Below are 11,467 nucleotides of genomic sequence, written 5' to 3'. Positions count from 1 at the left end.
GTTAATTTAATTAAATAGCTTAATTAATTAATTTTGGATTATTAGAGCTTATAATCTATAGCTCCATAAGATCTACTTCCTAACCCACCACAGACCAACAAGGATCAAATTTGTTGAAAGAAAATTCAAAATGTTCAAATTCATAAGAGAAAATATTAATGATATTAGATACAATTAATTACATGATTTATTATAAAGTTTATTTGAATAAGATTCAAATTATAACTTTATAACATGGAGAATTAATTGTTTCAATATGATTCAAATAATTATTTATTTATTTAGATGATAATTTGAATAGGATTCAAATTAAATAGATTTGGAATTAATTTATTCGAATGCGATTCAAATAATTAAATAAGATTTGAATTAAAGAGATAATGTAGAGAATAAATATTTAAATTTATTTAATATCTCATATTAAATGAATAATTATCTTTTAATATTGGATATTAGTAGATGAATATTAATAGATAATTAAATCTTGAAAACAATAAATATTTGAATATGATTGAAATATTTTAAACTATTTACTATGAGATATTATTGGGGTAGATATTTATTAATATTGAATATTGTTAAATATTTAATTAAAAATCTCTACAGAAGGTTATCCCAATAGGATTGAGAGTAACTCATGGGGCTATTTGGGAGCCCAACATGAGATGGTATATCTTTACATCATCTCAGTGTTTAGAGGTCCACTATTCTATCGGACCAATTTTAATTGTTTGTGGGTCATTTTCGGAACGTATTTCGTATCTTACCGTCATTTTCCTTTCGTGTATCGTATATCATCTCAGTGCTTGAACATACTCGATCACACTCGATCGTTCATACTCGATCAGAACTCTCTAGACATCTGAACTCTTCAGACATCAGAACTCCCCATATCCTATATCACCTCAGTGCCTCAAACAACCCCAGAGTTTTATAAATAGGATCCTTGAGAGCCCTCATAGAACATACTCTCTACAAGAATAATCTCTACGATTACTCTAAAACTCTCCCTCTAGAAATACTCGAAGAAAATTCTTCTTCCCTATTCCCTCTATTTTTTCAAGAAGCGGCTCCGACAAGTCAGATACTTGCCAAAGTCACAGCTAAGATTACCTCGTGGAAGTTGAATAATCTTAGAATGAGACTACTAGTTTCAAGAGGAGATTTTGTTGCAATCACGTGTCGGCAACGATATAGTCCTAAACCTTTTTCTTGTTTACTTATTTTTAATTGTTTCAAAAAATCAAAGAAAGTGATCACACGCTTCCGTTGATATTCAATCCCCTTCAATAAAAACATAATTTGGCCACCTAGGGGTTTTTCAGATACCATTCCAGCAAACTTCTTACGTTTTCTCTCTATTTTCCTCTATGTTTTTTAGTTCTAAATGTATCCAAATGATCCCTCTTCGATCCTCATGTCAATTGGGTTAAGGAGGTAATTCTAGCTTAGACGTAGAGTATTTTTCCTCAATATTGTAATTTGTGTGATTTTGATCATTTTATTATAATTCCATGAATTGTCTTTGGACTTTTTTTTTCCTGTGTTTGAATGTTTATGATTATATTTTTGTTTGAGGTTGTATGATCATTGCTAGGTATTGAATTGCAATATGTGATATATATAATTGTGATTTGATATAAAGTAGTAAAGGGTTAGATTAACTTGTGAACCATTGCCTTAATAGTGAATAATGCTCTAATGGACCTAGGAAGATATTAAATATTGATTTAGGCTTTTCCTATTTGATATTTACCTGAGTGTAATCTTAATATTTTTAATGTAGTTAGTCTAAATTAATTACGATGTTTTTCATCTAATTAAATTGATTAATTAGATAATTTGGACACTCACCTAGCGTTTTTAAGTGAATTGACTAAGTTTTGACGATATAGGAATTAATTGATGAATCAATGATCAAATTGCAATTCGGGAAATAACTCGAATGCATAGGCTAGACCGTTTAATCATTTCAATTCAATATTTATTTATTTTTCTTGCAGTTTATTTTTCTTGTAATTAAAAAATCAATCTCAAACCCTCCCCCTCCCTCAGTCACCTCAAATGGAATTAGGTAGAAATGGTTAATTTATTTGGTCTGGAATTAGGCAACAAATTTCGCTGATCATTGTGAAATTCAATTTTTAAGACAAATTTTTTCGAATAAACTAAGTAGTAGACCATAATAATTAGTGGTTTTGGGTTGTTTGCAACTAATGAAGATAGACAGTACTAGAAAATAGAAATTTCAAGTCGATTTTCAACCCTTAGATAAACTATCTTAAGCCACATCATCTACCACATTGATCTACTTCAAAGAGAACAACTTCTATTCAGCCTTGATTACAAGTACTCTTAGAACCTTAAATAACTAGTCCTATATTTCCATAGTTAATTAAATCTTAGATAGTTTCATACAATCCCCTAGTTCAACGGTGTGCCTTATGTCTAAGGTCACGTGATGTCCTATGTTTACATTTTTAGTCATGTATTCTTTTGTGAGATCAGTTTCTATCTTAATATTCTCAACATTAAGACTCAACTAACATGCCACTTAAATGGTCAATCTACATCAACAAGATAATTACATGGTTTTTCAACAAAAAATAAATAGAAGAAAAGAGAATGATGCAATATGATTACATCGTTCAAGCCATCTTATCCTCTAGGGTATCCATAAGACCGAACCCCTCAAATAATATAGTTCATTAGTAAAGAAAAGTAAGATAACTTTATTAAATTGAATGTCATTATAGGTACAATGTAGTAGAAAATGTCGAGTAACAGAAAAATAGAGGGAAAATAATAAAGAGAAAATAAAGAGAATTTTGGAAAATTTAAAAGGTGCACTCTCGAGTCAAATCCTATATTTTTAGGGATCTGTTTAAGTTCAGTTCAACCTTTCTCAAGGTGAATATCACTTATCGCACAATCTCTTGAGTAAAGATAGCTTAGCAATTGTTCTAGCTTCAGAAAACTCACATTTTTTAAGCATTAAAATTTTTCTTAAAATTTTTCCATTAAAATTTTTCTTGTTATTAGAAAATGTTAATGTTAATTTTAGTCATTTAATTTCAAAATATGTCAAACTATATTCGCGTTGATAGATAAAGAGAAGTAAATTTTAAGAGTCGATTAAGTTTTTCTATTAAGAATATTTGTTGTCTAAAAGATTTTACTACATTTGAAAATATGAGTATTTAGATGTATAGAATATTGGTAGAAATTGGAAACATTTTAAAGAAAAATCAATTTCAACTAAATTAGATATTTTTGTTTAGCAACTTATTTATAAATTGACTAATAACTTTGAAATAAAGAACGGAATTTTCCACATCGATGTCTATCAAAAGTCTCCAACGACCCGGGAATTGGATGGCATTTCCGTAATTTAGTATTAACCGTCACTTCAATCTTCTACTCCTTTTCCTACGGCTCACGCGCCAAACTGGGCGAGTGTTCAATCGCAAGAACCTTGAGGGTATTATGGTAAATTTGTATTTATATTAATCCATGAATAATGGTGCTTATTTCCCTCTACTTTCAATTTTTTTTCACTATGTTTTATATTTTTAGTATTAGTTTTTGGGAAGATTTGGGAAGATTACATAACATTTAGAAAAATTAGTTGTTGGTGTGTAATTCTAGCGAGATGTCCAGAGAAGGTCCAAAACAATAGTAAGTGAGAAAAAAATATATTTTTTATCAAAATCTTGGTGGCCAATCTCAGACGAGATAGACCGAGAAAAACTATTCTAACGATTTTTCAAAAAGCATGCTAGTTTTGTAAAGTGAAAAACTTAAACGTGTTATTTCTGACAATTTTCCAATAAAAATTGGGAGAGAAAATATATATATACACATATTTATTATCATATTATTAACTAAGAAAAATATTATAAATGCTTTATTTTAATTCAAGAACTAAATATTTAAAATTTAACCAAATAGAATCTAAAATTAAGCTTAAAAAAAATACGTAAACAATAATAGGACTAACCATTTTGTCTCTTTAAATTATGTTATTATTATCATTCAAAAAAAATTCTCTCACAATAAAGAGAGTTATGAGTAAGAAAGTAAATTATAACATGTAACTATAAATAAAACAATTATTTTAACTCAACACAACATTCTCTCACATCATAATAAGATTGATATTTGTTTCCTAATGTTTGTGACGATAATTTGCACATCATATGTGATGTTCATTATTATTTATCAACCATAAGGGTTGATAAGTTAGTTAATATATAGGAATTTTTTTTAAAGAAAGAACCATCATTATTCTTCACTATTATAAGTTAATAAAGAAAATATATATTCAATTATAAAAACAAAAAATAATTAAAAAAAAAAGATAGAGACTAAATATAAATATTTAAAAAAAATTATGCATTAAACTAAGTTTCGAGGTAAACATTTAAAATTTTTTAGTGGTAAACTTTTATAAATAAATTATAATTTATTTTCTTAAATAGAAATTTAAAATACAAGAAACAATATAGTCTCAATCAACTTAACAATAAGACAGATTACAATAATTTTAAATAAAAAAGTTTAGGTATGACAAATTTGTAAATCATTTTTAATGAATTCAAATATATATAAACAATTTATAACATTTAATGCATAATCAATCTTTTAAAAATAAAAAATAAAATTGGAGCTTATAAAAAAAACTAGTATTGTAGAAAATTTGGTAAACTTTTCCTTGAAAAAATGAAAAAGAAATAAAAAAAGAAGGTAAGCTTTTATTTTCCATTTAAAGCAATATTTTTCCTCTTCCAAGTTGAAGTTATAGTTTAATTTTTTTTTAAAATGACAATTTTAGAGTGCAATCTAAAAACATCAATCGAAAATAAAAAGAATTAAAGAAGAATAGAGCTACATTTTATCGTTTTTTGTTTTTAAATATGTGTTTCAGTAACAAATTTAAAATCCTAAAATACTAAAACGATGGTTTTCTAGACCAAAGGAACCCAATAAAATTTAAATATTATTATCATAAACAAACACACAAAACATAATATATTCAAAGAATTCGTTGGATTTAATAAATTTAATAGGGAAAAAAAAGAAGAATCTAGCTAGATAAGATATTAAAGGGACTCTTAAATCACTTTGACCCGACAAAGTAGTAGGTTAAGATCAATTTTTCATTTATTTCATCAATTGTCACCTTAAACCAACCGTTTATATAGGGGTGACTTCGAGTTGACCGACTAAAATCAATCAAATTAATGCTATCAGTATTGGTTTGGAAAAAATCCAAATAACAATTTTTTTTAAAAAAAAAAAGTTCAAAAATTAAACTAATCAAAACTGACCGATTGACGATTGGTTTGCACTTCTCAACAATCGAGGTTAGTTTGAACATTTACTAAACCAACTATAGTTGATTTGGTGACTGTTTGGTTAGAAAAATCAACTCCAACCGACTACTGCATACCCCTAGTTTATAATATTAATTATTTTTTCTCCGCCAAAGTAAGCACAATTTGTAATTGACATGCATTTCTTCTTTCAGGATTAAAAATTTGTAATATTGACTTCCAAGTTAGAGATTCGATTTTCCACCTTTGTCAAAAATAAAATAAAATAAAATAATAACATTATTTTCCTAAAATATCATCATAATATAAACATAAAATGACGAGTACTACTTGAGTGCAGCCCAAACTGCATAAATCTTGAAATTTTGGAAAATGGTTGTACGCACTCAATATTTTTCTCACACAATGTTCTGACACATTCACAGATAACAACAAAAATAATGTAAAGCAAATTTAAACAAATTAAAACCAGCCACGTTTGGGGGGGGGGGGTATGCGCAATAAAGATATTCCACTAATGTAAGAAAGTCAAGTGATTACAACATTGTACTTATCTGTAAGGTAACAAAATTACAGTGACACTCGTTTAGCCCGACTTTGTTGAGCACCTAGGCTCCCCCTAGATGTGAGATTCCCTCTCTTAAACTTGGACTCCCCTTAAGTATATGAACTTTAGTGATGAAATACTTAGGCTCCCCCTAAGTGAATGAGACTCCCTCTCACGAGATAATATCTTTCCTTCTACTGTGAACTCCCTTCACAAGAGAACTTAGAATTCCCCTATGTAATGAAAACTCCCTTCTCAATACAAATCAACTTAGGCTCCCCCTAAGGCTTGAGAAATCTTTCTCAATGAACAAAGTCGTAGTCTTCCTCTAAGATCAAACAATCTTCGTGAACAGTGCTGAGAATTAATGGAGAACACATTGTCACATGCAACATAGAAAATTTTGTCTTCACCCTAAAGAGAAAGCTCTTATTGAATAAAGATGACACACAACATGCTCAAACAATAAATGTAGTGACAACCCTAGCAAAAAATCTTCTTAAGCATAAATAGCACAGCAAAAACAAGGAAAATAATCATACAGAAAATCGTCAGCCTATCAGAAAAGAAAATATTTCATAAGAAATATTCTATAGAATATGATAAATAATGAAAGGAATATTCTATAGAACCAGCAACTGAAAAGGCAACTTCTGAGACAAGATTCATCTGGGACAAGAGAAGAGACAACTCTAGAAAGCTCAAGAAAGTGAAGCCAGGGAACTTAAACAAATATATTTAGCCAATATCATATTTCTAACAAACTCCCCCTTTGGCTAAGATATATTTTGTTCAACACCATCATCCATTTATAAGTAAAGGCATAAAAAACCAAAACTGATTATCCTTTATAGAAGATAAAGTTCAAAGAACAAGTCAGTTGTTCAGCAAAACAATAGATCAGTCCAACAGCAATAAAACAAAACAAATTAGCAACCCAACCAAGCTCAACAACACAAACAAGAAGACCAACAACCCAAAACACAAACCAACTCTCCCTCTATCTTAAAGAAAAGATATCAAGTAGAAGACCCAACCTGATTCAGATCAACAACAGCCCGTCTCATCGTAGATAACAAAGTAGTAAGCTCGCGCTTGCGATTTAAAGCACGAACTATAACATCATTATGCATCATAAGCTCTGAAAGGGAATGCATGAGACAAATACCAAAAGAAGACTTGACTAAGTCAAAACTGAAAGCTTCTTCTGTGGTACCAAGAGAAGGTAGAGCAATATCGAGAACATGGTGGCCTTGAAACAGTTTATAATTGAAATTATGCAGACCAGGGTTGACACAGAGAGGCTCATTAGTCGAAATGAGATCTAGCTTTTGGGACAGAAGAATTCCACAAATCAGACGAGGATATAGGATTGGCAAACGCAAGGCCTGAAAACCAATGTGTCTTTAAAGCTGACCAATGAAAACACCCCATAATCAAAGATAGTTTCTTTGCCATTCTGATAAAGCAATGGAGCCAAAGCAATAAACACGCCAAAATGATGAGAAGTCGGGCACCAATTAGCAATACCAATCTAGAACAACACAACATATTCTGCACTCAGTTCAACTAAAGTAAGTTGCCCATCCTTGGGCCATGCATTCTTCATCCCACTAGTCAATTCACAAACCAAATCTTTCAAGGAAGGATGCAGTTTTGTCATATTAGGAGGAACAGTACGATCAAGAAACTTATTTATAACCCCCTGTAGTAAACACAAAACTATGGCCCCTAACATGAACTCTGTGAAAATAAGGTGAGTTGGCATCATCAAACAAAGGTGAAAGATTCACAATAAATTCTCACACAAGATTCAGATAGAAAGGTCCAAAATTCAATATCGTTTTCATCATATCAGCCTTGACTAGAAGTTCCATGATGTCAAGGCACTTTTGGGCCCTCTCAGATAACTCTTTTTTAACAAAAATTGTCCTTTTGACCACATACTTCCAAAAACTGCACTTTCCTCTAAATGAAAGAAAACACCATTTAGAGGCACAGGAGAAACAACAGTAGAAGAGACCTTCTTTTGAACCCGAGCAGAGGCACATGTGACAAGCCCACGAACCTTTTCAGTGTCATCCTCTGAACTACTGATTAACCCCCACTGTCTAAAGGTTTCAAAAACAACTTCAACATCCTCTTCATCAGAAATTTCTTGAGATGACTCAGAACTTGTTTTCATGTCTTACGCAACATCTTTCATCTTGGAGAAAATTTGACTAAGAGGGATACCATCCCCACTAAAGGAATTGGGCACACGAGATTTACCAGAAGCCTTGGCAGAACACTCACTTTTTTCAACTTAATCATGCTCAAAAGTAGTGGTTTTAGGATTTTCACCCTCAACGTGCACTTGACCAGTATATGCACTAGTAGGTGACAAGACCGAGACTTATGTTGTTAATTAAGCCTCAGACTTGGTTAAAAATAATTGTAAATACCGAGCTACTTTTATAACTACTAAAACATAGCAACAGTGGTAAGTCTAAGTTGATCTGCAGGGAAACGTGATTTGTCTCGTTAAGGCAATTTTCTAATTAGAGCGGTAAATGGGGTTTTGGTGTGGAAGAGAAAAATGCGTGAAATTGAATTAAGAGGGTAAATGTAATCTAGGATAGGGGTCTATCTAATTTCTAGAGCAAGAGAGAGTATCCTATGCAATTTCTATCATGGAAATAAATAGTTAAACAAATATTTCATTCTATGCATGCACGACTACTCAATCGATTCGACTTAATTAATCTCTACAAAGGCCGACAATCAATTAAACCAAAATCAATCAAGCGTCATAATTATTAATTAAGATCTAAAAGACCATACCCTAATTAAACTATATGCTCTTAATTCTACTGGGTTCTTAGCGAACATATAGAATTAAAAATCATATGTATTAAGGATGAGGATTCAATCGCGTTGATTAAATGCCAGGAAAAGTTTTTTTTTTAATTAACCAATTTATTCTTTAAATCTTGATTAAACATGCAATACCAAAATTCAAGGCCAGCCTATAAATTTAAGTGTTCACATCTAATCTTTTGCTACCGAGGTAAATTCAAGCATTGACGAACACAAGGAAATGCACAAGCTCAAAATTAACTAGCGCGGACATCTAATTATGTTAGAGTTGTCAATCCAATACCCAATTGCAAATCTAATTACACCAAGATTCAAAGAAAAACATAGAATTGAAGAACATCAAATTGAATTACAGAATTCTCAATAAATTAAACATAGGACTCTTACTCAAAGAAATTAGATAGAAATTACCACTTAATTCATAGACAAATCGAAGATAAACATATGATCTATTGATTACAACCCAAAATAAAAAGAAAAAGATACTAAAATTTGAAGGGAAAATAAGAAGAATGAAGATCAACCTCGGCCTCCATTAATTTGGCCACCAAAAGTTAGGATTTTTTTACCTAAAGATGAAGAGAGGTATTTATAGAAATCATTGTAGCGTTGTAATGCTAACGCTCGACAAATCAGGCCACGAGTGTCAAGGAAGCATTGCAACGATGGCGTTGTGAAAACATTGCAGCATCACAACACTAGAGGTAGCATTGCAACGTTTCCCTGCACATCAACGTTCTGCCTTTTGGTGTCAGACAAATGTTGGACTTAGGCATAGGATGAGCGTTGCAATGCTGAAGTAAGGGCATTTTCGTAATTTCTTCTCTTCTGAAGCCCGAATGTTCAATCACCTCCAAATTGCTTCAAATTAACCCCATTCTTCACCAAATCACAACCGGAACGTACAAAATAAGACAATAAACATATAAAATCCAAGAATGAGCTCAAATTAAGCAAAGAAATATAGCTATTTTAGAGTTATCAATAGGCACCAAAATATCAGACTTTACAGTCATTTGACTATCTAACATAGCATTATCAATGGACACAACAACATTTTAGAAGCAATTGCAACACCTTTTTCAATCACATTTTAAATTTCACACACAGGCAACAACACATCAGTAGTATCAGGCACAACAGTAGATATTTTCTTCCCCAGTAATATCAGAACTAACCATAGACTCATGAACAAAACGAGCAATATGTGTAGAAGGACTAGTATCATCCAAAGGAATATCAAAACTAGACTTAGTGCCAACTACACTCGTAGTACCAAGACTAGATACAACAGCAGCATCAACATTTATTTTCTCAACAATAAAAGATACAGAAACCCTAACCTCTTGGCTCAAAGCATGATCAGGTGACATATTTTGATCAGAAGTATGACTTACAACACAATAATTTGGATTAGACTCAAAAGAACTATTTGAAGAAGAACTTTGGGAGGTAGACAAAATTGTCTTACCAGATCCCATAAGATCAATCATAGTCAAGGCGGTGATGGACAACAGATCAATCTTCCTTTTAGCAGATAATAGTGAACCCACATTAGACCTTTTTCGCTTTGCAGAACGAGAAGTGGCAAGATTGTCATCCGATGGTGAATGAAACCTTCGCATGCAAACGGCATAAATGTTCATTGTAGTGGCAGGGACATCGACTTCAACAACCTTCTTACCATTAGCTTTCTCTTTAAATTGCACCATCTTTTTCTCTAGAACATAATATTTCTTCCTGGTATATCATGCAATAGCAATATACAAAGCAAAGCACACAAGCAATTGGAGCAACATAAGGAAGAAGATGAACAACCACATTGGAAGGATTTAGCGCCTCAATTAATAACAGCCACCTACTTAAATTCAAATTTAAATTAATCTCATCATTAAACTAACCATGGGCTGCCACAATAGAACAATAAATGAACTTAATGAGAACATCGACCCTCACCTGCCAAATAAAACAATTAATAGCTAATTGCTACAAATTAAGTTTACAAAGGCCCAAACTCGCCCTCAAGGCTTCGAACTGAACAACATCCAAGGTCTTAGTAAATATATCTGCCAACTGATTTTTGGTACGAACATGTCCTAGAACAATTTGTTTATTTTCAACAAGCTCATAATGAAATGATGTCATATATCTATGTGCTTGGTTCAACTATGCTGTTCAAGATTCTTCGAAATATTAATAGCACTAAGATTGTCGTAGTAGAGTGTCATGGCTTCTTGTGGAACATCATATTCCTTTAACATCTGCTTCAACCACATCAATTGTGTACATCTACTGCCTGGTGCAATGTATTCGGCTTTCGGAATAGATAGTAAAATAGGATTTTGTTTCTTACTAAACCATGATATGAGATTGTTTCCACGAAAGAAAATCCCCCTGAAGTGCTTTCTCTATCCTCAGAACTCCCTGCCCAATCAGCATCACAATAACAAATAAGAGAGCCACTTGTGTCAAAGATGAACAACCACATTGGAAGGATTTAGCGCCTCAATTAATAACAGCCACCTACTTAAATTCAAATTTAAATTAATCTCATCATTAAACTAACCATGGGCTACCACAATAGAACAATAAATAAACTTAATGAGAACATCGACCCTCACCTGCCAAATAAAATAATTAATAGCTAATTGCTACAAATTAAGTTTACAAAGGCCCAAACTCGCCCTCAAGGCTTCGAACTGAACAACATCCAAGGACTTAGTAA

The sequence above is a fragment of the Benincasa hispida genome, chromosome 6 (assembly GCF_027475165.1).
Source record: "Benincasa hispida cultivar pf3 chromosome 6, pf3_genome.v1.1, whole genome shotgun sequence".
NCBI classification, from domain to species: Eukaryota; Viridiplantae; Streptophyta; class Magnoliopsida; order Cucurbitales; family Cucurbitaceae; genus Benincasa; species Benincasa hispida.
Note: the sequence above shows the minus strand (reverse complement) of the source record.